Raw genomic sequence first — 24,026 nt, forward strand, 5'->3', positions numbered from 1 at the left:
CAGTACCTTTGCACTCTCCTGCCTTTTCCAATCACATGAACATTCCATTGGAAGCTGTTTTGGACAACTTTCTCTCTCTTCTTGCAGAACACTTAGCACACCTTTCTGCAACCTCAAAAACATGATGGGAGATGTTTTCTGTGCTGGCACAGTTTCTCCCTGCCAGACATAGTGGAAAAGCTTTCTGCTAAGATGTAGACTACAAAAGACGCTAAAGACCAAGGTACGATGCTCTCCGGAGCTAAGCGCCGCTCCCGGGCGTCTTTCGGCAGAAGCCGCGCTCCGGAGAGCACTGTGAGCGGCACAATCGTCTTTGCGCAAAGAAGCCGCTTCTTCGCCTCCGCCAGCCGGAGAGAGCGGCAGCTTCGGAAAGGTGAAGAAGGAAGCTGTACAACACTGGCATTGTGTGCGCAGCTTGCCAACTGATACAAAACAGTACCTTTGCACTCTCCTGCCTTTTCCAATCACATGAACATTCCATTGGAAGCTGTTTTGGACAACTTTCTCTCTCTTCTTGCAAAACACTCTGCACACCTTTCTGCAACCTCAAAAACACGATGGGAGATGTTTTCTGTGCTGGCACAGTTTCTCCCTGCCAGACATAGTGGAAAAGCTTTCTGCTAAGATGTAGACTACAAAAGACGCTAGAGACCAAGGTACGATGCTCTCCGGAGCTAAGCGCCGCTCCCGGGCGTCTTTCGGCAGAAGCCGCGCTCCGGAGAGCACTGTGAGCGGCACAATCGTCTTTGCGCCAAGAAGCCGCTTCTTCGCCTCCGCCAGCCGGAGAGAGCGGCAGCTTCGGAAAGGTGAAGAAGGAAGCTGTACAACACTGGCATTGTGTGCGCAGCTTGCCAACTGATAGACAACAGTACCTTTGCACTCTCCTGCCTTTTCCAATCACATGAACATTCCATTGGAAGCTGTTTTGGACAACTTTCTCTCTCTTCTTGCAAAACACTCTGCACACCTTTCTGCAACCTCAAAAACACGATGGGAGATGTTTTCTGTGCTGGCACAGTTTCTCCCTGCCAGACATAGTGGAAAAGCTTTCTGCTAAGATGTAGACTACAAAAGACGCTAGAGACCAAGGTACGATGCTCTCCGGAGCTAAGCGCCTCTCCCGGGCGTCTTTCGGCAGAAGCCGCACTCAGGAGAGCACTGTGAGCGGCACAATCGTCTTTGCGCGAAGAAGCCGCTTCTTCGCCTCCGCCAGCCGGAGAGAGCGGCAGCTTCGGAAAGGTGAAGAAGGAAGCTGTACAACACTGGCATTGTGTGCGCAGCTTGCCAACTGATAGACAACAGTACCTTTGCACTCTCCTGCCTTTTCAAATCACATGAACATTCCATTGGAAGCTGTTTTGGACAACTTTCTCTCTCTTCTTGCAAAACACTTGGCAGACCCCTATGCAACCTCAAAAACACGATGGGAGATGTTTTCTGTGCTGGCACAGTTTCTCCCTGCCAGACATAGTGGAAAAGCTTTCTGCTAAGATGTAGACTACAAAAGACGCTAGAGAGCAAGGCACGATGCTCTCCGGAGCTAAGCGCCGCTCCCGGGCGTCTTTCGGCAGAAGCCGCGCTCCGGAGAGCACTGTGAGCGGCACAATCGTCTTTGCGCGAAGAAGCTGCTTCTTCGCCTCCGCCAGCCGGAGAGAGCGGCAGCTTCGGAAAGGTGAAGAAGGAAGCTGTACAACACTGGCATTGTGTGCGCAGCTTGCCAACTGATAGACAACAGTACATTTGCACTCTCCTGCCTTTTCCAATCACATGAACATTCCATTGGAAGCTGTTTTGGACAACTTTCTCTCTCTTCTTGCAAAACACTCTGCACACCTTTCTGCAACCTCAAAAACACGATGGAATATGTTTTCTGTGCTGGCACAGTTTCTCCCTGCCAGACATAGTGGAAAAGCTTTCTGCTAAGATGTAGACTACAAAAGACGCTAAAGACCAAGGTACGATGCTCTCCGGAGCTAAGCGCCGCTCCCGGGCGTCTTTCGGCAGAAGCCGCGCTCCGGAGAGCACTGTGAGCGGCACAATCGTCTTTGCGCGAAGAAGCCGCTTCTTCACCTCCGCCAGCCAGAGAGAGCGGCAGCTTCGGAAAGGTGAAGAAGGAAGCTGTACAACACTGGCATTGTGTGCGCAGCTTGCCAACTGATAGAAAACAGTACCTTTGCACTCTCCTGCCTTTTCCAATCACATGAACATTCCATTGGAAGCTGTTTTGGACAACTTTCTCTCTCTTCTTGCAAAACACTCTGCACACCTTTCTGCAACCTCAAAAACACGATGGGAGATGTTTTCTGTGCTGGCACAGTTTCTCCCTGCCAGACATAGTGGAAAAGCTTTCTGCTCAGATGTAGACTACAAAAGACGCTAGAGACCAAGGTACGATGCTCTCCGGAGCTAAGCGCCGCTCCCGGGCGTCTTTCGGCAAAAGCCGCGCTCCGGAGAGCACTGTGAGCGGCACAATCGTCTTTGCGCGAAGAAGCCGCTTCTTCGCCTCCGCCAGCCGGAGAGAGCGGCAGCTTCGGAAAGGTGAAGAAGGAAGCTGTACAACACTGGCATTGTGTGCGCAGCTTGCCAACTGATAGACAACAGTACCTTTGCACTCTCCTGCCTTTTCCAATCACATGAACATTCCATTGGAAGCTGTTTTGGACAACTTTCTCTCTCTTCTTGCAAAACACTCTGCACACCTTTCTGCAACCTCAAAAACACGATGGGAGATGTTTTCTGTGCTGGCACAGTTTCTCCCTGCCAGACATAGTGGAAAAGCTTTCTGCTAAGATGTAGACTACAAAAGACGCTAAAGACCAAGGTACGATGCTCTCCGGAGCTAAGCGCCGCTCCCGGGCGTCTTTCGGCAGAAGCCGCGCTAAGGAGAGCACTGTGAGCGGCACAATCGTCTTTGCGCAAAGAAGCCGCTTCTTCGCCTCCGCCAGCCGGAGAGAGCGGCAGCTTCGGAAAGGTGAAGAAGGAAGTTCTACAACACTGGCATTGTGTGCGCAGCTTGCCAACTGATAGAAAACAGTACCTTTGCACTCTCCTGCCTTTTCCAATCACATGAACATTCCATTGGAAGCTGTTTTGGACAACTTTCTCTCTCTTCTTGCAAAACACTCTGCACACCTTTCTGCAACCTCAAAAACACGATGGGAGATGTTTTCTGTGCTGGCACAGTTTCTCCCTGCCAGACATAGTGGAAAAGCTTTCTGCTAAGATGTAGACTACAAAAGACGCTAAAGACCAAGGTACGATGCTCTCCGGAGCTAAGCGCCGCTCCCGGGCGTCTTTCGGCAGAAGCCGTGCTCAGGAGAGCACTGTGAGCGGCACAATCGCCTATGCGCGAAGAAGCCGCTTCTTCACCTCCGCCAGCCAGAGAGAGCGGCAGCTTCGGAAAGGTGAATAAGGAAGCTGTACAACACTGGCATTGTGTGCGCAGCTTGCCAACTGATAGAAAACAGTACCTTTGCACTCTCCTGCCTTTTCCAATCACATGAACATTCCATTGGAAGCTGTTTTGGACAACTTTCTCTCTCTTCTTGCAAAACACTCTGCACACCTTTCTGCAACCTCAAAAACACGATGGGAGATGTTTTCTGTGCTGGCACAGTTTCTCCCTGCCAGACATAGTGGAAAAGCTTTCTGCTAAGATGTAGACTACAAAAGACGCTAAAGACCAAGGTACGATGCTCTCCGGAGCTAAGCGCCGCTCCCGGGCGTCTTTCGGCAGAAGCCGCGCTCCGGAGAGCACTGTGAGCGGCACAATCGTCTTTGCGCGAAGAAGCCGCTTCTTCGCCTCCGCCAGCCGGAGAGAGCGGCAGCTTCGGAAAGGTGAAGAAGGAAGCTGTACAACACTGGCATTGTGTGCGCAGCTTGCCAACTGATAGACAACAGTACCTTTGCACTCTCCTGCCTTTTCCAATCACATGAACATTCCATTGGAAGCTGTTTTGGACAACTTTCTCTCTCCTCTTCCAAAACACTCTGCACACCTTTCTGCAACCTCAAAAACACGATGGGAGATGTTTTCTGTGCTGCCACAGTTTCTCCCTGCCAGACATAGTGGAAAAGCTTTCTGCTAAGATGTAGACTACAAAAGACGCTAAAGACCAAGGTACGATGCTCTCCGGAGCTAAGCGCCGCTCCCGGGCGTCTTTCGGCAGAAGCCGCGCTAAGGAGAGCACTGTGAGCGGCATAATCGTCTTTGCGCAAAGAAGCCGCTTCTTCGCCTCCGCCAGCCAGAGAGAGCGGCAGCTTCGGAAAGGTGAAGAAGGAAGCTCTACAACACTGGCATTGTGTGCGCAGCTTGCCAACTGATAGAAAACAGTACCTTTGCACTCTCCTGCCTTTTCCAATCACATGAACATTCCATTGGAAGCTGTTTTGGACAACTTTCTCTCTCTTCTTGCAAAACACTCTGCACACCTTTCTGCAACCTCAAAAACACGATGGGAGATGTTTTCTGTGCTGGCACAGTTTCTCCCTGCCAGACATAGTGGAAAAGCTTTCTGCTAAGATGTAGACTACAAAAGACGCTAAAGACCAAGGTACGATGCTCTCCGGAGCTAAGCGCCGCTCCCGGGCGTCTTTCGGCAGAAGCCGCGCTCCGGAGAGCACTGTGAGCGGCACAATCGCCTATGCGCGAAGAAGCCGCTTCTTCACCTCCGCCAGCCAGAGAGAGCGGCAGCTTCGGAAAGGTGAATAAGGAAGCTGTACAACACTGGCATTGTGTGCGCAGCTTGCCAACTGATAGACAACAGTACCTTTGCACTCTCCTGCCTTTTCCAATCACATGAACATTCCATTGGAAGCTGTTTTGGACAACTTTCTCTCTCTTCTTGCAAAACACTCTGCACACCTTTCTGCAACCTCAAAAACACGATGGGAGATGTTTTCTGTGCTGGCACAGTTTCTCCCTGCCAGACATAGTGGAAAAGCTTTCTGCTAAGATGTAGACTACAAAAGACGCTAAAGACCAAGGTACGATGCTCTCCGGAGCTAAGCGCCGCTCCCGGGCGTCTTTCGGCAGAAGCCGCGCTCCGGAGAGCACTGTGAGCGGCACAATCGTCTTTGCGTGAAGAAGCCGCTTCTTCGCCTCCGCCAGCCGGAGAGAGCGGCAGCTTCGGAAAGGTGAAGAAGGAAGCTGTACAACACTGGCATTGTGTGCGCAGCTTGCCAACTGCTACAAAACAGTACCTTTGCACTCTCCTGCCTTTTCCAATCACATGAACATTCCATTGGAAGCTGTTTTGGACAACTTTCTCTCTCTTCTTGCAAAACACTCTGCACACCTTTCTGCAACCTCAAAAACACGATGGGAGATGTTTTCTGTGCTGGCACAGTTTCTCCCTGCCAGACATAGTGGAAAAGCTTTCTGCTCAGATGTAGACTACAAAAGACCCTAGAGAGCAAGGCACGATGCTCTCCGGAGCTAAGCGCCGCTCCCAGGCGTCTTTCGGCAAAAGCCGCGCTCCGGAGAGCACTGTGCGCGGCACAATCGTCTTTGCGCGAAGAAGCTGCTTCTTCGCCTCCGCCAGCCGGAGAGAGCGGCAGCTTCGGAAAGGTGAAGAAGGAAGCTGTACAACACCGGCATTGTGTGCGCAGCTTGCCAACTGATAGAAAACAGTACCTTTGCAATCTCCTGCCTTTTCCAATAACATGAATATTCCATTGGAAGCTGTTTTGGACAACTTTCTCTCTCTTCTTGCAAAACACTCTGCACACCTTTCTGCAACCTCAAAAACACGATGGGAGATGTTTTCTGTGCTGGCACAGTTTCTCCCTGCCAGACATAGTGGAAAAGCTTTCTGCTAAGATGTAGACTACAAAAGACGCTAGAGACCAAGGTACGATGCTCTCCGGAGCTAAGCGCCGCTCCCGGGCGTCTTTCGGCCGAAGCCGCGCTCCGGAGAGCACTGTGAGCGGCACAATCGTCTTTGCGCGAAGAAGCCGCTTCTTCGCTTCCGCCAGCCGGAGAGAGCGGCAGCTTCGAAAAGGTGAAGAAGGAAGCTGTACAACACTGGCATTGTGTGCGCAGCTTGCCAACTGATAGACAACAGTACCTTTGCACTCTCCTGCCTTTTCCAATCACATGAACATTCCATTGGAAGCTGTTTTGGACAATTTTCTCTCTCTTCTTGCAAAACACTCTGCACACCTTTCTGCAACCTCAAAAACACGATGGGAGATGTTTTCTGTGCTGGCACAGTTTCTCCCTGCCAGACATAGTGGAAAAGCTTTCTGCTAAGATGTAGACTACAAAAGACGCTAAAGACCAAGGTACGATGCTCTCCGGAGCTAAGCGCCGCTCCCGGGCGTCTTTCGGCAAAAGCCGAGCTCCGGAGAGCACTGTGAGCGGCACAATCGTCTTTGCGCGAAGAAGCCGCTTCTTCACCTCCGCCAGCCAGAGAGAGCGGCAGCTTCGGAAAGGTGAAGAAGGAAGCTGTACAACACTGGCATTGTGTGCGCAGCTTGCCAACTGATAGACAACAGTACCTTTGCACTCTCCTGCCTTTTCCAATCACATGAACATTCCATTGGAAGCTGTTTTGGACAACTTTCTCTCTCTTCTTGCAAAACACTCTGCACACCTTTCTGCAACCTCAAAAACACGATGGGAGATGTTTTCTGTGCTGGCACAGTTTCTCCCTGCCAGACATAGTGGAAAAGCTTTCTGCTAAGATGTAGACTACAAAAGACGCTAAAGACCAAGGTACGATGCTCTCCGGAGCTAAGCGCCGCTCCCGGGCGTCTTTCGGCAGAAGCCGCGCTCCGGAGAGCACTGTGAGCGGCACAATCGTCTTTGCGCGAAGAAGCCGCTTCTTCGCCTCCGCCAGCCAGAGAGAGCGGCAGCTTCGGAAAGGTGAAGAAGGAAGCTGTACAACACTGGCATTGTGTGCGCAGCTTGCCAACTGATAGACAACAGTACCTTTGCACTCTCCTGCCTTTTCCAATCACATGAACATTCCATTGCAAGCTGTTTTGGAAAACTTTCTTTTTCTTACTTCCAAACACTTGGCACACCCCTATGCAACCTCAAAAACACGATGGGAGATGTTTTCTGTGCTGGCACAGTTTCTCCCTGCCAGACATAGTGGAAAAGCTTTCTGCTAAGATGTAGACTACAAAAGACGCTAGAGAGCAAGGTACGATGCTCTCCGGAGCTAAGCGCCGCTCCCGGGCGTCTTTCGGCAGAAGCCGCGCTCCGGAGAGCACTGTGAGCGGCACAATCGTCTTTGCGCCAAGAAGCCGCTTCTTCGCCTCCGCCAGCCGGAGAGAGCGGCAGCTTCGGAAAGGTGAAGAAGGAAGCTGTACAACACTGGCATTGTGTGCGCAGCTTGCCAACTGATAGAAAACAGTACCTTTGCACTCTCCTGCCTTTTCCAATCACATAAACATTCCATTGGAAGCTGTTTTGGACAACTTTCTCTCTCTTCTTGCAAAACACTTGGCAGACCCCTATGCAACCTCAAAAACACGATGGGAGATGTTTTCTGTGCTGGCACAGTTTCTCCCTGCCAGACATAGTGGAAAAGCTTTCTGCTAAGATGTAGACTACAAAAGACGCTAGAGAGCAAGGCACGATGCTCTCCGGAGCTAAGCGCCGCTCCCAGGCGTCTTTCGGCAAAAGCCGCGCTCCGGAGAGCACTGTGCGCGGCACAATCGTCTTTGCGCGAAGAAGCTGCTTCTTCGCCTCCGCCAGCCGGAGAGAGCGGCAGCTTCGGAAAGGTGAAGAAGGAAGCTGTACAACACTGGCATTGTGTGCGCAGCTTGCCAACTGATAGACAACAGTACCTTTGCACTCTCCTGCCTTTTCCAATCACATGAACATTCCATTGGAAGCTGTTTTGGACAACTTTCTCTCTCTTCTTGCAAAACACTCTGCACACCTTTCTGCAACCTCAAAAACACGATGGGAGATGTTTTCTGTGCTGGCACAGTTTCTCCCTGCCAGACATAGTGGAAAAGCTTTCTGCTAAGATGTAGACTACAAAAGACGCTAGAGACCAAGGTACGATGCTCTCCGGAGCTAAGCGCCGCTCCCGGGCGTCTTTCGGCAAAAGCCGCGCTCCGGAGAGCACTGTGAGCGGCACAATCGTCTTTGCGCGAAGAAGCTGCTTCTTCGCCTCCGCCAGCCGGAGAGAGCGGCAGCTTCGGAAAGGTGAAGAAGGAAGCTCTACAACACTGGCATTGTGTGCGCAGCTTGGCAACTGATACAAAACAGTACCTTTGCACTCTCCTGCCTTTTCCAATCACATGAACATTCCATTGGAAGCTGTTTTGGACAACTTTCTCTCTCTTCTTGCAAAACACTCTGCACACCTTTCTGCAACCTCAAAAACACGATGGGAGATGTTTTCTGTGCTGGCACAGTTTCTCCCTGCCAGACATAGTGGAAGAGCTTTCTGCTAATATGTAGACTACAAAAGACGATAAAGACCAAGGTACGATGCTCTCCGGAGCTAAGCGCCGCTCCCGGGCGTCTTTCGGCAGAAGCTGCACTCAGGAGAGCACTGTGAGCGGCACAATCGTCTTTGCGCGAAGAAGCCGCTTCTTCGCCTCCGCCAGCCGGAGAGAGCGGCAGCTTCGGAAAGGTGAAGAAGGAAGCTGTACAACACTGGCATTGTGTGCGCAGCTTGCCAACTGATAGACAACAGTACCTTTGCACTCTCCTGCCTTTTCCAATCACATGAACATTCCATTGGAAGCTGTTTTGGACAACTTTCTCTCTCTTCTTGCAAAACACTTGGCAGACCCCTATGCAACCTCAAAAACACGATGGGAGATGTTTTCTGTGCTGGCACAGTTTCTCCCTGCCAGACATAGTGGAAAAGCTTTCTGCTAAGATGTAGACTACAAAAGACGCTAGAGACCAAGGTACGATGCTCTCCGGAGCTAAGCGCCGCTCCCGGGCGTCTTTCGGCAAAAGCCGCGCTCCGGAGAGCACTGTGCGCGGCACAATCGTCTTTGCGCGAAGAAGCTGCTTCTTCGCCTCCGCCAGCCGGAGAGAGCGGCAGCTTCGGAAAGGTGAAGAAGGAAGCTGTACAACACTGGCATTGTGTGCGCAGCTTGCCAACTGATAGACAACAGTACCTTTGCACTCTCCTGCCTTTTCCAATCACATGAACATTCCATTGGAAGCTGTTTTGGACAACTTTCTCTCTCTTCTTGCAAAACACTCTGCACACCTTTCTGCAACCTCAAAAACACGATGGGAGATGTTTTCTGTGCTGGCACAGTTTCTCCCTGCCAGACATAGTGGAAAAGCTTTCTGCTAAGATGTAGACTACAAAAGACGCTAAAGACCAAGGTACGATGCTCTCCGGAGCTAAGCGCCGCTCCCGGGCGTCTTTCGGCAGAAACCGCGCTCCGGAGAGCACTGTGAGCGGCACAATCGTCATTGCGCGAAGAAGCCGCTTCTTCGCCTCCGCCAGCCGGAGAGAGCGGCAGCTTCGGAAAGGTGAAGAAGGAAGCTGTACAACACTGGCATTGTGTGCGCAGCTTGCCAACTGATAGACAACAGTACCTTTGCACTCTCCTGCCTTTTCCAATCACATGAACATTCCATTGGAAGCTGTTTTGGACAACTTTCCTTTTCTTCCTGCCAAACACTTGGCAGACCCCTATGCAACCTCAAAAACACGATGGGAGATGTTTTCTGTGCTGGCACAGTTTCTCCCTGCCAGACATAGTGGAAAAGCTTTCTGCTAAGATGTAGACTACAAAAGACGCTAAAGACCAAGGTACGATCCTCTCCGGAGCTAAGCGCCGCTCCCGGGCGTCTTTCGGCAGAAGCCGCGCTCAGGAGAGCACTGTGAGCGGCACAATCGTCTTTGCGCGAAGAAGCCGCTTCTTCGCCTCCGCCAGCCAGAGAGAGCGGCAGCTTCGGAAAGGTGAAGAAGGAAGCTGTACAACAGTGGCATTGTGTGCGCAGCTTGCCAACTGATAGAAAACAGTACCTTTGCAATCTCCTGCCTTTTCCAATAACATGAATATTCCATTGGAAGCTGTTTTGGACAACTTTCTCTCTCTTCTTGCAAAACACTCTGCACACCTTTCTGCAACCTCAAAAACACGATGGGAGATGTTTTCTGTGCTGGCACAGTTTCTCCCTGCCAGACATAGTGGAAAAGCTTTCTGCTAAGATGTAGACTACAAAAGACGCTAGAGACCAAGGTACGATGCTCTCCGGAGCTAAGCGCCGCTCCCGGGCGTCTTTCGGCCGAAGCCGCGCTAAGGAGAGCACTGTGAGCGGCACAATCGTCTTTGCGCGAAGAAGCCGCTTCTTCGCTTCCGCCAGCCGGAGAGAGCGGCAGCTTCGGAAAGGTGAAGAAGGAAGCTGTACAACACTGGCATTGTGTGCGCAGCTTGCCAACTGATAGACAACAGTACCTTTGCACTCTCCTGCCTTTTCCAATCACATGAACATTCCATTGGAAGCTGTTTTGGACAACTTTCTCTCTCTTCTTGCAAAACACTCTGCACACCTTTCTGCAACCTCAAAAACACGATGGGAGATGTTTTCTGTGCTGGCACAGTTTCTCCCTGCCAGACATAGTGGAAAAGCTTTCTGCTAAGATGTAGACTACAAAAGACGCTAAAGACCAAGGTACGATGCTCTCCGGAGCTAAGCGCCGCTCCCGGGCGTCTTTCGGCAGAAGCCGCGCTCCGGAGAGCACTGTGAGCGGCACAATCGTCTTTGCGCGAAGAAGCCGCTTCTTCGCCTCCGCCAGCCGGAGAGAGCGGCAGCTTCGGAAAGGTGAAGAAGGAAGCTGTACAACACTGGCATTGTGTGCGCAGCTTGCCAACTGATAGACAACAGTACCTTTGCACTCTCCTGCCTTTTCCAATCACATGAACATTCCATTGGAAGCTGTTTTGGACAACTTTCTCTCTCTTCTTGCAAAACACTCTGCACACCTTTCTGCAACCTCAAAAACACGATGGGAGATGTTTTCTGTGCTGGCACAGTTTCTCCCTGCCAGACATAGTGGAAAAGCTTTCTGCTAAGATGTAGACTACAAAAGACGCTAAAGACCAAGGTACGATGCTCTCCGGAGCTAAGCGCCGCTCCCGGGCGTCTTTCGGCAGAAGCCGCGCTCCGGAGAGCACTGTGAGCGGCACAATCGTCTTTGCGCGAAGAAGCCGCTTCTTCACCTCCGCCAGCCAGAGAGAGCGGCAGCTTCGGAAAGGTGAAGAAGGAAGCTGTACAACACTGGCATTGTGTGCGCAGCTTGCCAACTGATAGACAACAGTACCTTTGCACTCTCCTGCCTTTTCCAAACACATGAACATTCCATTGGAAGCTGTTTTGGACAACTTTCCTTTTCTTACTTCCAAACACTTGGCACACCCCTATGCAACCTCAAAAACACGATGGGAGATGTTTTCTGTGCTGGCACAGTTTCTCCCTGCCAGACATAGTGGAAAAGCTTTCTGCTAAGATGTAGACTACAAAAGACGCTAAAGACCAAGGTACGATGCTCTCCGGAGCTAAGCGCCGCTCCCGGGCGTCTTTCGGCAGAAGCTGCACTCAGGAGAGCACTGTGAGCGGCACAATCGTCTTTGCGCGAAGAAGCCGCTTCTTCGCCTCCGCCAGCCGGAGAGAGCGGCAGCTTCGGAAAGGTGAAGAAGGAAGCTGTACAACACTGGCATTGTGTGCGCAGCTTGCCAACTGATACAAAACAGTACCTTTGCACTCTCCTGCCTTTTCCAATCACATGAACATTCCATTGGAAGCTGTTTTGGACAACTTTCTCTCTCTTCTTTCAAAACACTTGGCAGACCCCTATGCAACCTCAAAAACACGATGGGAGATGTTTTCTGTGCTGGCACAGTTTCTCCCTGCCAGACATAGTGGAAAAGCTTTCTGCTAAGATGTAGACTACAAAAGACGCTAGAGACCAAGGTACGATGCTCTCCGGAGCTAAGCGCCGCTCCCGGGCGTCTTTCGGCAAAAGCCGCGCTCCGGAGAGCACTGTGCGCGGCACAATCGTCTTTGCGCGAAGAAGCTGCTTCTTCGCCTCCGCCAGCCGGAGAGAGCGGCAGCTTCGGAAAGGTGAAGAAGGAAGCTGTACAACACTGGCATTGTGTGCGCAGCTTGCCAACTGATAGACAACAGTACCTTTGCACTCTCCTGCCTTTTCCAAACACATGAACATTCCATTGGAAGCTGTTTTGGACAACTTTCCTTTTCTTACTTCCAAACACTTGGCACACCCCTATGCAACCTCAAAAACACGATGGGAGATGTTTTCTGTGCTGGCACAGTTTCTCCCTGCCAGACATAGTGGAAAAGCTTTCTGCTAAGATGTAGACTACAAAAGACGATAAAGACCAAGGTACGATGCTCTCCGGAGCTAAGCGCCTCTCCCGGGCGTCTTTCGGCAGAAGCTGCACTCAGGAGAGCACTGTGAGCGGCACAATCGTCTTTGCGCGAAGAAGCCGCTTCTTCGCCTCCGCCAGCCGGAGAGAGCGGCAGCTTCGGAAAGGTGAAGAAGGAAGCTCTACAACACTGGCATTGTGTGCGCAGCTTGCCAACTGATAGACAACAGTACCTTTGCACTCTCCTGCCTTTTCCAATCACATGAACATTCCATTGGAAGCTGTTTTGGACAACTTTCTCTCTCTTCTTTCAAAACACTTGGCAGACCCCTATGCAACCTCAAAAACACGATGGGAGATGTTTTCTGTGCTGGCACAGTTTCTCCCTGCCAGACATAGTGGAAAAGCTTTCTGCTAAGATGTAGACTACAAAAGACGCTAGAGACCAAGGTACGATGCTCTCCGGAGCTAAGCGCCGCTCCCGGGCGTCTTTCGGCAAAAGCCGCGCTCCGGAGAGCACTGTGCGCGGCACAATCGTCTTTGCGCGAAGAAGCTGCTTCTTCGCCTCCGCCAGCCGGAGAGAGCGGCAGCTTCGGAAAGGTGAAGAAGGAAGCTGTACAACACTGGCATTGTGTGCGCAGCTTGCCAACTGATAGACAACAGTACCTTTGCACTCTCCTGCCTTTTCCAATCACATGAACATTCCATTGGAAGCTGTTTTGGACAACTTTCTCTCTCTTCTTGCAAAACACTCTGCACACCTTTCTGCAACCTCAAAAACACGATGGGAGATGTTTTCTGTGCTGGCACAGTTTCTCCCTGCCAGACATAGTGGAAAAGCTTTCTGCTAAGATGTAGACTACAAAAGACGCTAAAGACCAAGGTACGATGCTCTCCGGAGCTAAGCGCCGCTCCCGGGCGTCTTTCGGCAGAAACCGCGCTCCGGAGAGCACTGAGAGCGGCACAATCGTCATTGCGCGAAGAAGCCGCTTCTTCGCCTCCGCCAGCCGGAGAGAGCGGCAGCTTCGGAAAGGTGAAGAAGGAAGCTGTACAACACTGGCATTGTGTGCGCAGCTTGCCAACTGATAGACAACAGTACCTTTGCACTCTCCTGCCTTTTCCAATCACATGAACATTCCATTGGAAGCTGTTTTGGACAACTTTCCTTTTCTTCCTGCCAAACACTTGGCAGAACCCTATGCAACCTCAAAAACACGATGGGAGATGTTTTCTGTGCTGGCACAGTTTCTCCCTGCCAGACATAGTGGAAAAGCTTTCTGCTAAGATGTAGACTACAAAAGACGCTAAAGACCAAGGTACGATCCTCTCCGGAGCTAAGCGCCGCTCCCGGGCGTCTTTCGGCAGAAGCCGCGCTCAGGAGAGCACTGTGAGCGGCACAATCGTCTTTGCGCGAAGAAGCCGCTTCTTCGCCTCCGCCAGCCAGAGAGAGCGGCAGCTTCGGAAAGGTGAAGAAGGAAGCTGTACAACAGTGGCATTGTGTGCGCAGCTTGCCAACTGATAGAAAACAGTACCTTTGCACTCTCCTGCCTTTTCCAATCACATGAACATTCCATTGGAAGCTGTTTTGGACAACTTTCTCTCTCTTCTTGCAAAACACTTGGCAGACCCCTATGCAACCTCAAAAACACGATGGGAGATGTTTTCTGTGCTGGCACAGTTTCTCCCTGCCAGACATAGTGGAAAAGCTTTCTGCTAAGATGTAGACTACAAAAGACGCTAGAGACCAAGGTACGATCCTCTCCGGAGCTAAGCGCCGCTCCCGGGCGTCTTTCGGCAGAAGCCGCGCTCAGGAGAGCACTGTGAGCGGCACAATCGTCTTTGCGCGAAGAAGCCGCTTCTTCGCCTCCGCCAGCCGGAGAGAGCGGCAGCTTCGGAAAGGTGAAGAAGGAAGCTGTACAACAGTGGCATTGTGTGCGCAGCTTGCCAACTGATACAAAACAGTACCTTTGCAATCTCCTGCCTTTTCCAATAACATGAATATTCCATTGGAAGCTGTTTTGGACAACTTTCTCTCTCTTCTTGCAAAACACTCTGCACACCTTTCTGCAACCTCAAAAACACGATGGGAGATGTTTTCTGTGCTGGCACAGTTTCTCCCTGCCAGACATAGTGGAAAAGCTTTCTGCTAAGATGTAGACTACAAAAGACGCTAGAGACCAAGGTACGATGCTCTCCGGAGCTAAGCGCCGCTCCCGGGCGTCTTTCGGCCGAAGCCGCACTAAGGAGAGCCCTGTGAGCGGCACAATCGTCTTTGCGCGAAGAAGCCGCTTCTTCGCTTCCGCCAGCCGGAGAGAGCGGCAGCTTCGGAAAGGTGAAGAAGGAAGCTGTACAACACTGGCATTGTGTGCGCAGCATGCCAACTGATAGACAACAGTACCTTTGCACTCTCCTGCCTTTTCCAATCACATGAACATTCCATTGGAAGCTGTTTTGGACAACTTTCTCTCTCTTCTTGCAAAACACTCTGCACACCTTTCTGCAACCTCAAAAACACGATGGGAGATGTTTTCTGTGCTGGCACAGTTTCTCCCTGCCAGACATAGTGGAAAAGCTTTCTGCTAAGATGTAGACTACAAAAGACGCTAAAGACCAAGGTACGATGCTCTCCGGAGCTAAGCGCCGCTCCCGGGCGTCTTTCGGCAGAAGCCGCGCTCCGGAGAGCACTGTGAGCGGCACAATCGTCTTTGCGCGAAGAAGCCGCTTCTTCGCCTCCGCCAGCCGGAGAGAGCGGCAGCTTCGGAAAGGTGAAGAAGGAAGCTGTACAACACTGGCATTGTGTGCGCAGCTTGCCAACTGATAGACAACAGTACCTTTGCACTCTCCTGCCTTTTCCAATCACATGAACATTCCATTGGAAGCTGTTTTGGACAACTTTCTCTCTCTTCTTGCAAAACACTCTGCACACCTTTCTGCAACCTCAAAAACACGATGGGAGATGTTTTCTGTGCTGGCACAGTTTCTCCCTGCCAGACATAGTGGAAAAGCTTTCTGCTAAGATGTAGACTACAAAAGACGCTAAAGACCAAGGTACGATGCTCTCCGGAGCTAAGCGCCGCTCCCGGGCGTCTTTCGGCAGAAGCCGCGCTCCGGAGAGCACTGTGAGCGGCACAATCGTCTTTGCGCGAAGAAGCCGCTTCTTCACCTCCGCCAGCCAGAGAGAGCGGCAGCTTCGGAAAGGTGAAGAAGGAAGCTGTACAACACTGGCATTGTGTGCGCAGCTTGCCAACTGATAGACAACAGTACCTTTGCACTCTCCTGCCTTTTCCAAACACATGAACATTCCATTGGAAGCTGTTTTGGACAACTTTCCTTTTCTTACTTCCAAACACTTGGCACACCCCTATGCAACCTCAAAAACACGATGGGAGATGTTTTCTGTGCTGGCACAGTTTCTCCCTGCCAGACATAGTGGAAAAGCTTTCTGCTAAGATGTAGACTACAAAAGACGCTAAAGACCAAGGTACGATGCTCTCCGGAGCTAAGCGCCGCTCCCGGGCGTCTTTCGGCAGAAGCCGCGCTCCGGAGAGCACTGTGAGCGGCACAATCGTCTTTGCGCGAAGAAGCCGCTTCTTCGCCTCCGCCAGCCGGAGAGAGCGGCAGCTTCGGAAAGGTCAAGAAGGAAGCTGTACAACACTGGCATTGTGTGCGCAGCTTGCCAACTGATAGAAAACAGTACCTTTGCACTCTCCTGCCTTTTCCAATCACATGAACATTCCATTGGAAGCTGTTTTGGACAACTTTCTCTCTCTTCTTGCAAAACACTTGGCAGACCCCTATGCAACCTCAAAAACACGATGGGAGATGTTTTCTGTGCTGGCACAGTTTCTCCCTGCCAGACATAGTGGAAAAGCTTTCTGCTAAGATGTAGACTACAAAAGACGCTAGAGAGCAAGGCACGATGCTCTCCGGAGCTAAGCGCCGCTCCCAGGCGTCTTTCGGCAAAAGCCGCGCTCCGGAGAGCACTGTGCGCGGCACAATCGTCTTTGCGCGAAGAAGCTGCTTCTTCGCCTCCGCCAGCCGGAGAGAGCGGCAGCTTCGGAAAGGTGAAGAAGGAAGCTGTACAACACTGGCATTGTGTGCGCAGCTTGCCAACTGATAGACAACAGTACCTTTGCACTCTCCTGCCTTTTCCAATCACATGAACATTCCATTGGAAGCTGTTTTGGACAACTTTCTCTCTCTTCTTGCAAAACACTCTGCACACCTTTCTGCAACCTCAAAAACACGATGGGAGATGTTTTCTGTGCTGGCACAGTTTCTCCCTGCCAGACATAGTGGAAAAGCTTTCTGCTAAGATGTAGACTACAAAAGACGCTAGAGACCAAGGTACGATGCTCTCCGGAGCTAAGCGCCGCTCCCGGGCGTCTTTCGGCAAAAGCCGCGCTCCGGAGAGCACTGTGAGCGGCACAATCGTCTTTGCGCGAAGAAGCTGCTTCTTCGCCTCCGCCAGCCGGAGAGAGCGGCAGCTTCGGAAAGGTGAAGAAGGAAGCTCTACAACACTGGCATTGTGTGCGCAGCTTGCCAACTGATACAAAACAGTACCTTTGCACTCTCCTGCCTTTTCCAATCACATGAACATTCCATTGGAAGCTGTTTTGGACAACTTTCTCTCTCTTCTTGCAAAACACTTAGCACACCTTTCTGCAACCTCAAAACCACGATGGGAGATGTTTTCTGTGCTGGCACAGTTTCTCCCTGCCAGACATAGTGGAAAAGCTTTCTGCTAAGATGTAGACTACAAAAGACGCTAGAGACCAAGGTACGATGCTCTCCGGAGCTAAGCGCCGCTCCCGGGCGTCTTTCGGCAGAAGCCGCCCTCCGGAGAGCACTGTGAGCGGCACAATCGTCTTTGCGCGAAGAAGCCGCTTCTTCGCCTCCGCCAGCCGGAGAGAGCGGCAGCTTCGGAAAGGTGAAGAAGGAAGCTGTACAACACTGGCATTGTGTGCGCAGCTTGCCAACTGATAGACAACAGTACCTTTGCACTCTCCTGCCTTTTCCAATCACATGAACATTCCATTGGAAGCTGTTTTGGACAACTTTCTCTCTCTTCTTGCAAAACACTTGGCAGACCCCTATGCAACCTCAAAACCACGATGGGAGATGTTTTCTGTGCTGGCACAGTTTCTCCCTGCCAGACATAGTGGAAAAGCTTTCTGCTAAGATGTAGACTACAAAAGACGCTAGAGAGCAAGGCACGATGCTCTCCGGAGCTAAGCGCCGCTCCCAGGCGTCTTTCGGCAAAAGCCGCGCTCCGGAGAGCACTGTGCGCGGCACAATCGTCTTTGCGCGAAGAAGCTGCTTCTTCGCCTCCGCCAGCCGGAGAGAGCGGCAGCTTCGGAAAGGTGAAGAAGGAAGCTGTACAACACTGGCATTGTGTGCGCAGCTTGCCAACTGATAGACAACAGTACCTTTGCACTCTCCTGCCTTTTCCAATCACATGAACATTCCATTGGAAGCTGTTTTGGACAACTTTCTCTCTCTTCTTGCAAAACACTCTGCACACCTTTCTGCAACCTCAAAAACACGATGGGAGATGTTTTCTGTGCTGGCACAGTTTCTCCCTGCCAGACATAGTGGAAAAGCTTTCTGCTAAGATGTAGACTACAAAAGACGCTAAAGACCAAGGTACGATGCTCTCCGGAGCTAAGCGCCGCTCCCGGGCGTCTTTCGGCAGAAGCCGCGCTCCGGAGAGCACTGTGAGCGGCACAATCGTCTTTGCGCGAAGAAGCCGCTTCTTCACCTCCGCCAGCCAGAGAGAGCGGCAGCTTCGGAAAGGTGAAGAAGGAAGCTGTACAACACTGGCATTGTGTGCGCAGCTTGCCAACTGATAGACAACAGTACCTTTGCACTCTCCTGCCTTTTCCAAACACCTGAACATTCCATTGGAAGCTGTTTTGGACAACTTTCCTTTTCTTACTTCCAAACACTTGGCACACCCCTATGCAACCTCAAAAACACGATGGGAGATGTTTTCTGTGCTGGCACAGTTTCTCCCTGCCAGACATAGTGGAAAAGCTTTCTGCTAAGATGTAGACTACAAAAGACGCTAAAGACCAAGGTACGATGCTCTCCGGAGCTAAGCGCCGCTCCCGGGCGTCTTTCGGCAGAAGCCGCGCTCCGGAGAGCACTGTGAGCGGCACAATCGTCTTTGCGCGAAGAAGCCGCTTCTTCGCCTCCGCCAGCCGGAGAGAGCGGCAGCTTCGGAAAGGTCAAGAAGGAAGCTGTACAACACTGGCATTGTGTGCGCAGCTTGCCAACTGATAGAAAACAGTACCTTTGCACTCTCCTGCCTTTTCCAATCACATGAACATTCCATTGGAAGCTGTTTTGGACAACTTTCTCTCTCTTCTTGCAAAACACTTGGCAGACCCCTATGCAACCTCAAAAACACGATGGGAGATGTTTTCTGTGCTGGCACAGTTTCTCCCTGCCAGACATAGTGGAAAAGCTTTCTGCTAAGATGTAGACTACAAAAGACGCTAGAGAGCAAGGCACGATGCTCTCCGGAGCTAAGCGCCGCTCCCAGGCGTCTTTCGGCAAAAGCCGCGCTCCGGAGAGCACTGTGCGCGGCACAATCGTCTTTGCGCGAAGAAGCTGCTTCTTCGCCTCCGCCAGCCGGAGAGAGCGGCAGCTTCGGAAAGGTGAAGAAGGAAGCTGTACAACACTGGCATTGTGTGCGCAGCTTGCCAACTGATACAAAACAGTACCTTTGCACTCTCCTGCCTTTTCCAATCACATGAACATTCCATTGGAAGCTGTTTTGGACAACTTTCTCTCTCTTCTTGCAAAACACTTAGCACACCTTTCTGCAACCTCAAAACCACGATGGGAGATGTTTTCTGTGCTGGCACAGTTTCTCCCTGCCAGACATAGTGGAAAAGCTTTCTGCTAAGATGTAGACTACAAAAGACGCTAGAGACCAAGGTACGATGCTCTCCGGAGCTAAGCGCCGCTCCCGGGCGTCTTTCGGCAGAAGCCGCCCTCCGGAGAGCACTGTGAGCGGCACAATCGTCTTTGCGCGAAGAAGCCGCTTCTTCGCCTCCGCCAGCCGGAGAGAGCGGCAGCTTCGGAAAGGTGAAGAAGGAAGCTGTACAACACTGGCATTGTGTGCGCAGCTTGCCAACTGATAGACAACAGTACCTTTGCACTCTCCTGCCTTTTCCAATCACATGAACATTCCATTGGAAGCTGTTTTGGACAACTTTCTCTCTCTTCTTGCAAAACACTTAGCACACCTTTCTGCAACCTCAAAAAAACGATGGGAGATGTTTTCTGTGCTGGCACAGTTTCTCCCTGCCAGACATAGTGGAAAAGCTTTCTTCTAAGATGTAGACTACAAAAGACGCTAGAGACCAAGGTACGATGCTCTCCGGAGCTAAGCGCCGCTCCCGGGCGTCTTTCGGCAGAAGCCGCGCTCCGGAGAGCACTGTGAGCGGCACAATCGTCTTTGCGCGAAGAAGCCGCTTCTTCGCCTCCGCCAGCCGGAGAGAGCGGCAGCTTCGGAAAGGTGAAGAAGGAAGCTCTACAACACTGGCATTGTGTGCGCAGCTTGCCAACTGATAGACAACAGTACCTTTGCACTCTCCTGCCTTTTCCAATCACATGAACATTCCATTGGAAGCTGTTTTGGACAACTTTCTCTCTCTTCTTGCAAAACACTTGGCAGACCCCTATGCAACCTCAAAAACACGATGGGAGATGTTTTCTGTGCTGGCACAGTTTCTCCCTGCCAGACATAGTGGAAAAGCTTTCTGCTCAGATGTAGACTACAAAAGACGCTAGAGACCAAGGTACGATGCTCTCCGGAGCTAAGCGCCGCTCCCGGGCGTCTTTCGGCAGAAGCCGCGCTCCGGAGAGCACTGTGAGCGGCACAATCGTCTTTGCGCGAAGAAGCCGCTTCTTCGCCTCCGCCAGCCGGAGAGAGCGGCAGCTTCGGAAAGGTGAAGAAGGAAGCTCTACAACACTGGCATTGTGTGCGCAGCTTGCCAACTGATAGAAAACAGTACCTTTGCACTCTCCTGCCTTTTCCAATCACATGAACATTCCATTGGAAGCTGTTTTGGACAACTTTCTCTCTCTTCTTGCAAAACACTTGGCAGACTCCTATGCAACCTCAAAAACACGATGGGAGATGTTTTCTGTGCTGGCACAGTTTCTCCCTGCCAGACATAGTGGAAAAGCTTTCTGCTAAGATGTAGACTACAAAAGACGCTAAAGACCAAGGTACGATGCTCTCCGGAGCTAAGCGCCGCTCCCGGGCGTCTTTCGGCAGAAGCCGCGCTCCGGAGAGCACTGTGAGCGGCACAATCGTCTTTGCGCAAAGAAGCCGCTTCTTCGCCTCCGCCAGCCGGAGAGAGCGGCAGCTTCGGAAAGGTGAAGAAGGAAGCTCTACAACACTGGCATTGTGTGCGCAGCTTGCCAACTGATAGACAACAGTACCTTTGCACTCTCCTGCCTTTTCCAATCACATGAACATTCCATTGGAAGCTGTTTAGGACAACTTTCTCTCTCTTCTTGCAAAACACTTGGCAGACCCCTATGCAACCTCAAAAACACGATGGGAGATGTTTTCTGTGCTGGCACAGTTTCTCCCTGCCAGACATAGTGGAAAAGCTTTCTGCTAAGATGTAGACTACAAAAGACGCTAGAGAGCAAGGCACGATGCTCTCCGGAGCTAAGCGCCGCTCCCAGGCGTCTTTCGGCAAAAGCCGCGCTCCGGAGAGCACTGTGCGCGGCACAATCGTCTTTGCGCGAAGAAGCTGCTTCTTCGCCTCCGCCAGCCGGAGAGAGCGGCAGCTTCGGAAAGGTGAAGAAGGAAGCTGTACAACACTGGCATTGTGTGCGCAGCTTTCCAACTGATAGACAACAGTACCTTTGCACTCTCCTGCCTTTTCCAATCACATGAACATTCCATTGGAAGCTGTTTTGGACAACTTTCTCTCTCTTCTTGCAAAACACTCTGCACACCTTTCTGCAACCTCAAAAACACGATGGGAGATGTTTTCTGTGCTGGCACAGTTTCTCCCTGCCAGACATAGTGGAAAAGCTTTCTGCTAAGATGTAGACTACAAAAGACGCTAAAGACCAAGGTACGATCCTCTCCGGAGCTAAGCGCCGCTCCCGGGCGTCTTTCGGCAGAAACCGCGCTCCGGAGAGCACTGTGAGCGGCACAATCGTCATTGCGCGAAGAAGCCGCTTCTTCGCCTTTGCCAGCCGGAGAGAGCGGCAGCTTCGGAAAGGTGAAGAAGGAAGCTGTACAACACTGGCATTGTGTGCGCAGCTTGCCAACTGATAGACAACAGTACCTTTGCACTCTCCTGCCTTTTCCAATCACATGAACATTCCATTGGAAGCTGTTTTGGACAACTTTCCTTTTCTTCCTGCCAAACACTTGGCAGACCCCTATGCAACCTCAAAAACACGATGGGAGATGTTTTCTGTGCTGGCACAGTTTCTCCCTGCCAGACATAGTGGAAAAGCTTTCTGCTAAGATGTAGACTACCAAAGACGCTAAAGACCAAGGTACGATCCTCTCCGGAGCTAAGCGCCGCTCCCGGGCGTCTTTCGGCAGAAGCCGCGCTCAGGAGAGCACTGTGAGCGGCACAATCGTCTTTGCGCGAAGAAGCCGCTTCTTCGCCTCCGCCAGCCAGAGAGAGCGGCAGCTTCGGAAAGGTGAAGAAGGAAGCTGTACAACAGTGGCATTGTGTGCGCAGCTTGCCAACTGATAGAAAACAGTACCTTTGCAATCTCCTGCCTTTTCCAATAACATGAATATTCCATTGGAAGCTGTTTTGGACAACTTTCTCTCTCTTCTTGCAAAACACTCTGCACACCTTTCTGCAACCTCAAAAACACGATGGGAGATGTTTTCTGTGCTGGCACAGTTTCTCCCTGCCAGACATAGTGGAAAAGCTTTCTGCTAAGATGTAGACTACAAAAGACGCTAGAGACCAAGGTACGATGCTCTCCGGAGCTAAGCGCCGCTCCCGGGCGTCTTTCGGCCGAAGCCGCACTAAGGAGAGCACTGTGAGCGGCACAATCGTCTTTGCGCGAAGAAGCCGCTTCTTCGCTTCCGCCAGCCGGAGAGAGCGGCAGCTTCGGAAAGGTGAAGAAGGAAGCTGTACAACACTGGCATTGTGTGCGCAGCTTGCCAACTGATAGACAACAGTACCTTTGCACTCTCCTGCCTTTTCCAATCACATGAACATTCCATTGGAAGCTGTTTTGGACAACTTTCTCTCTCTTCTTGCAAAACACTCTGCACACCTTTCTGCAACCTCAAAAACACGATGGGAGATGTTTTCTGTGCTGGCACAGTTTCTCCCTGCCAGACATAGTGGAAAAGCTTTCTGCTAAGATGTAGACTACAAAAGACGCTAAAGACCAAGGTACGATGCTCTCCGGAGCTAAGCGCCGCTCCCGGGCGTCTTTCGGCAGAAGCCGCGCTCCGGAGAGCACTGTGAGCGGCACAATCGTCTTTGCGCGAAGAAGCCGCTTCTTCACCTCCGCCAGCCGGAGAGAGCGGCAGCTTCGGAAAGGTGAAGAAGGAAGCTGTACAACACTGGCATTGTGTGCGCAGCTTGCCAACTGATAGACAACAGTACCTTTGCACTCTCCTGCCTTTTCCAATCACATGAACATTCCATTGGAAGCTGTTTTGGACAACTTTCTCTCTCTTCTTGCAAAACACTCTGCACACCTTTCTGCAACCTCAAAAACACGATGGGAGATATTTTCTGTGCTGGCACAGTTTCTCCCTGCCAGACATAGTGGAAAAGCTTTCTGCTAAGATGTAGACTACAAAAGACGCTAAAGACCAAGGTACGATGCTCTCCGGAGCTAAGCGCCGCTCCCGGGCGTCTTTCGGCAGAAGCCGCGCTAAGGAGAGCACTGTGAGCGGCACAATCGTCTTTGCGCGAAGAAGCCGCTTCTTCACCTCCGCCAGCCAGAGAGAGCGGCAGCTTCGGAAAGGTGAAGAAGGAAGCTGTACAACACTGGCATTGTGTGCGCAGCTTGCCAACTGATAGACAACAGTACCTTTGCACTCTCCTGCCTTTTCCAATCACATGAACATTCCATTGGAAGCTGTTTTGGACAACTTTCCTTTTCTTACTTCCAAACACTTGGCACACCCCTATGCAACCTCAAAAACACGATGGGAGATGTTTTCTGTGCTGGCACAGTTTCTCCCTGCCAGACATAGTGGAAAAGCTTTCTGCTCAGATGTAGACTACAAAAGACGCTAGAGACCAAGGTACGATGCTCTCCGGAGCTAAGCGCCGCTCCCGGGCGTCTTTCGGCAGAAGCCGCGCTCCGGAGAGCACTGTGAGCGGCACAATCGTCTTTGCGCGAAGAAGCCGCTTCTTCGCCTCCGCCAGCCGGAGAGAGCGGCAGCTTCGGAAAGGTGAAGAAGGAAGCTGTACAACACTGGCATTGTGTGCGCAGCTTGCCAACTGATAGAAAACAGTACCTTTGCACTCTCCTGCCTTTTCCAATCACATGAACATTCCATTGGAAGCTGTTTTGGACAACTTTCTCTCTCTTCTTGCAAAACACTTGGCAGACCCCTATGCAACCTCAAAAACACGATGGGAGATGTTTTCTGTGCTGGCACAGTTTCTCCCTGCCAGACATAGTGGAAAAGCTTTCTGCTAAGATGTAGACTACAAAAGACG

The sequence above is a fragment of the Ammospiza nelsoni genome, chromosome Z (genome assembly GCF_027579445.1).
Source record: "Ammospiza nelsoni isolate bAmmNel1 chromosome Z, bAmmNel1.pri, whole genome shotgun sequence".
NCBI lineage: Eukaryota > Metazoa > Chordata > Aves > Passeriformes > Passerellidae > Ammospiza > Ammospiza nelsoni.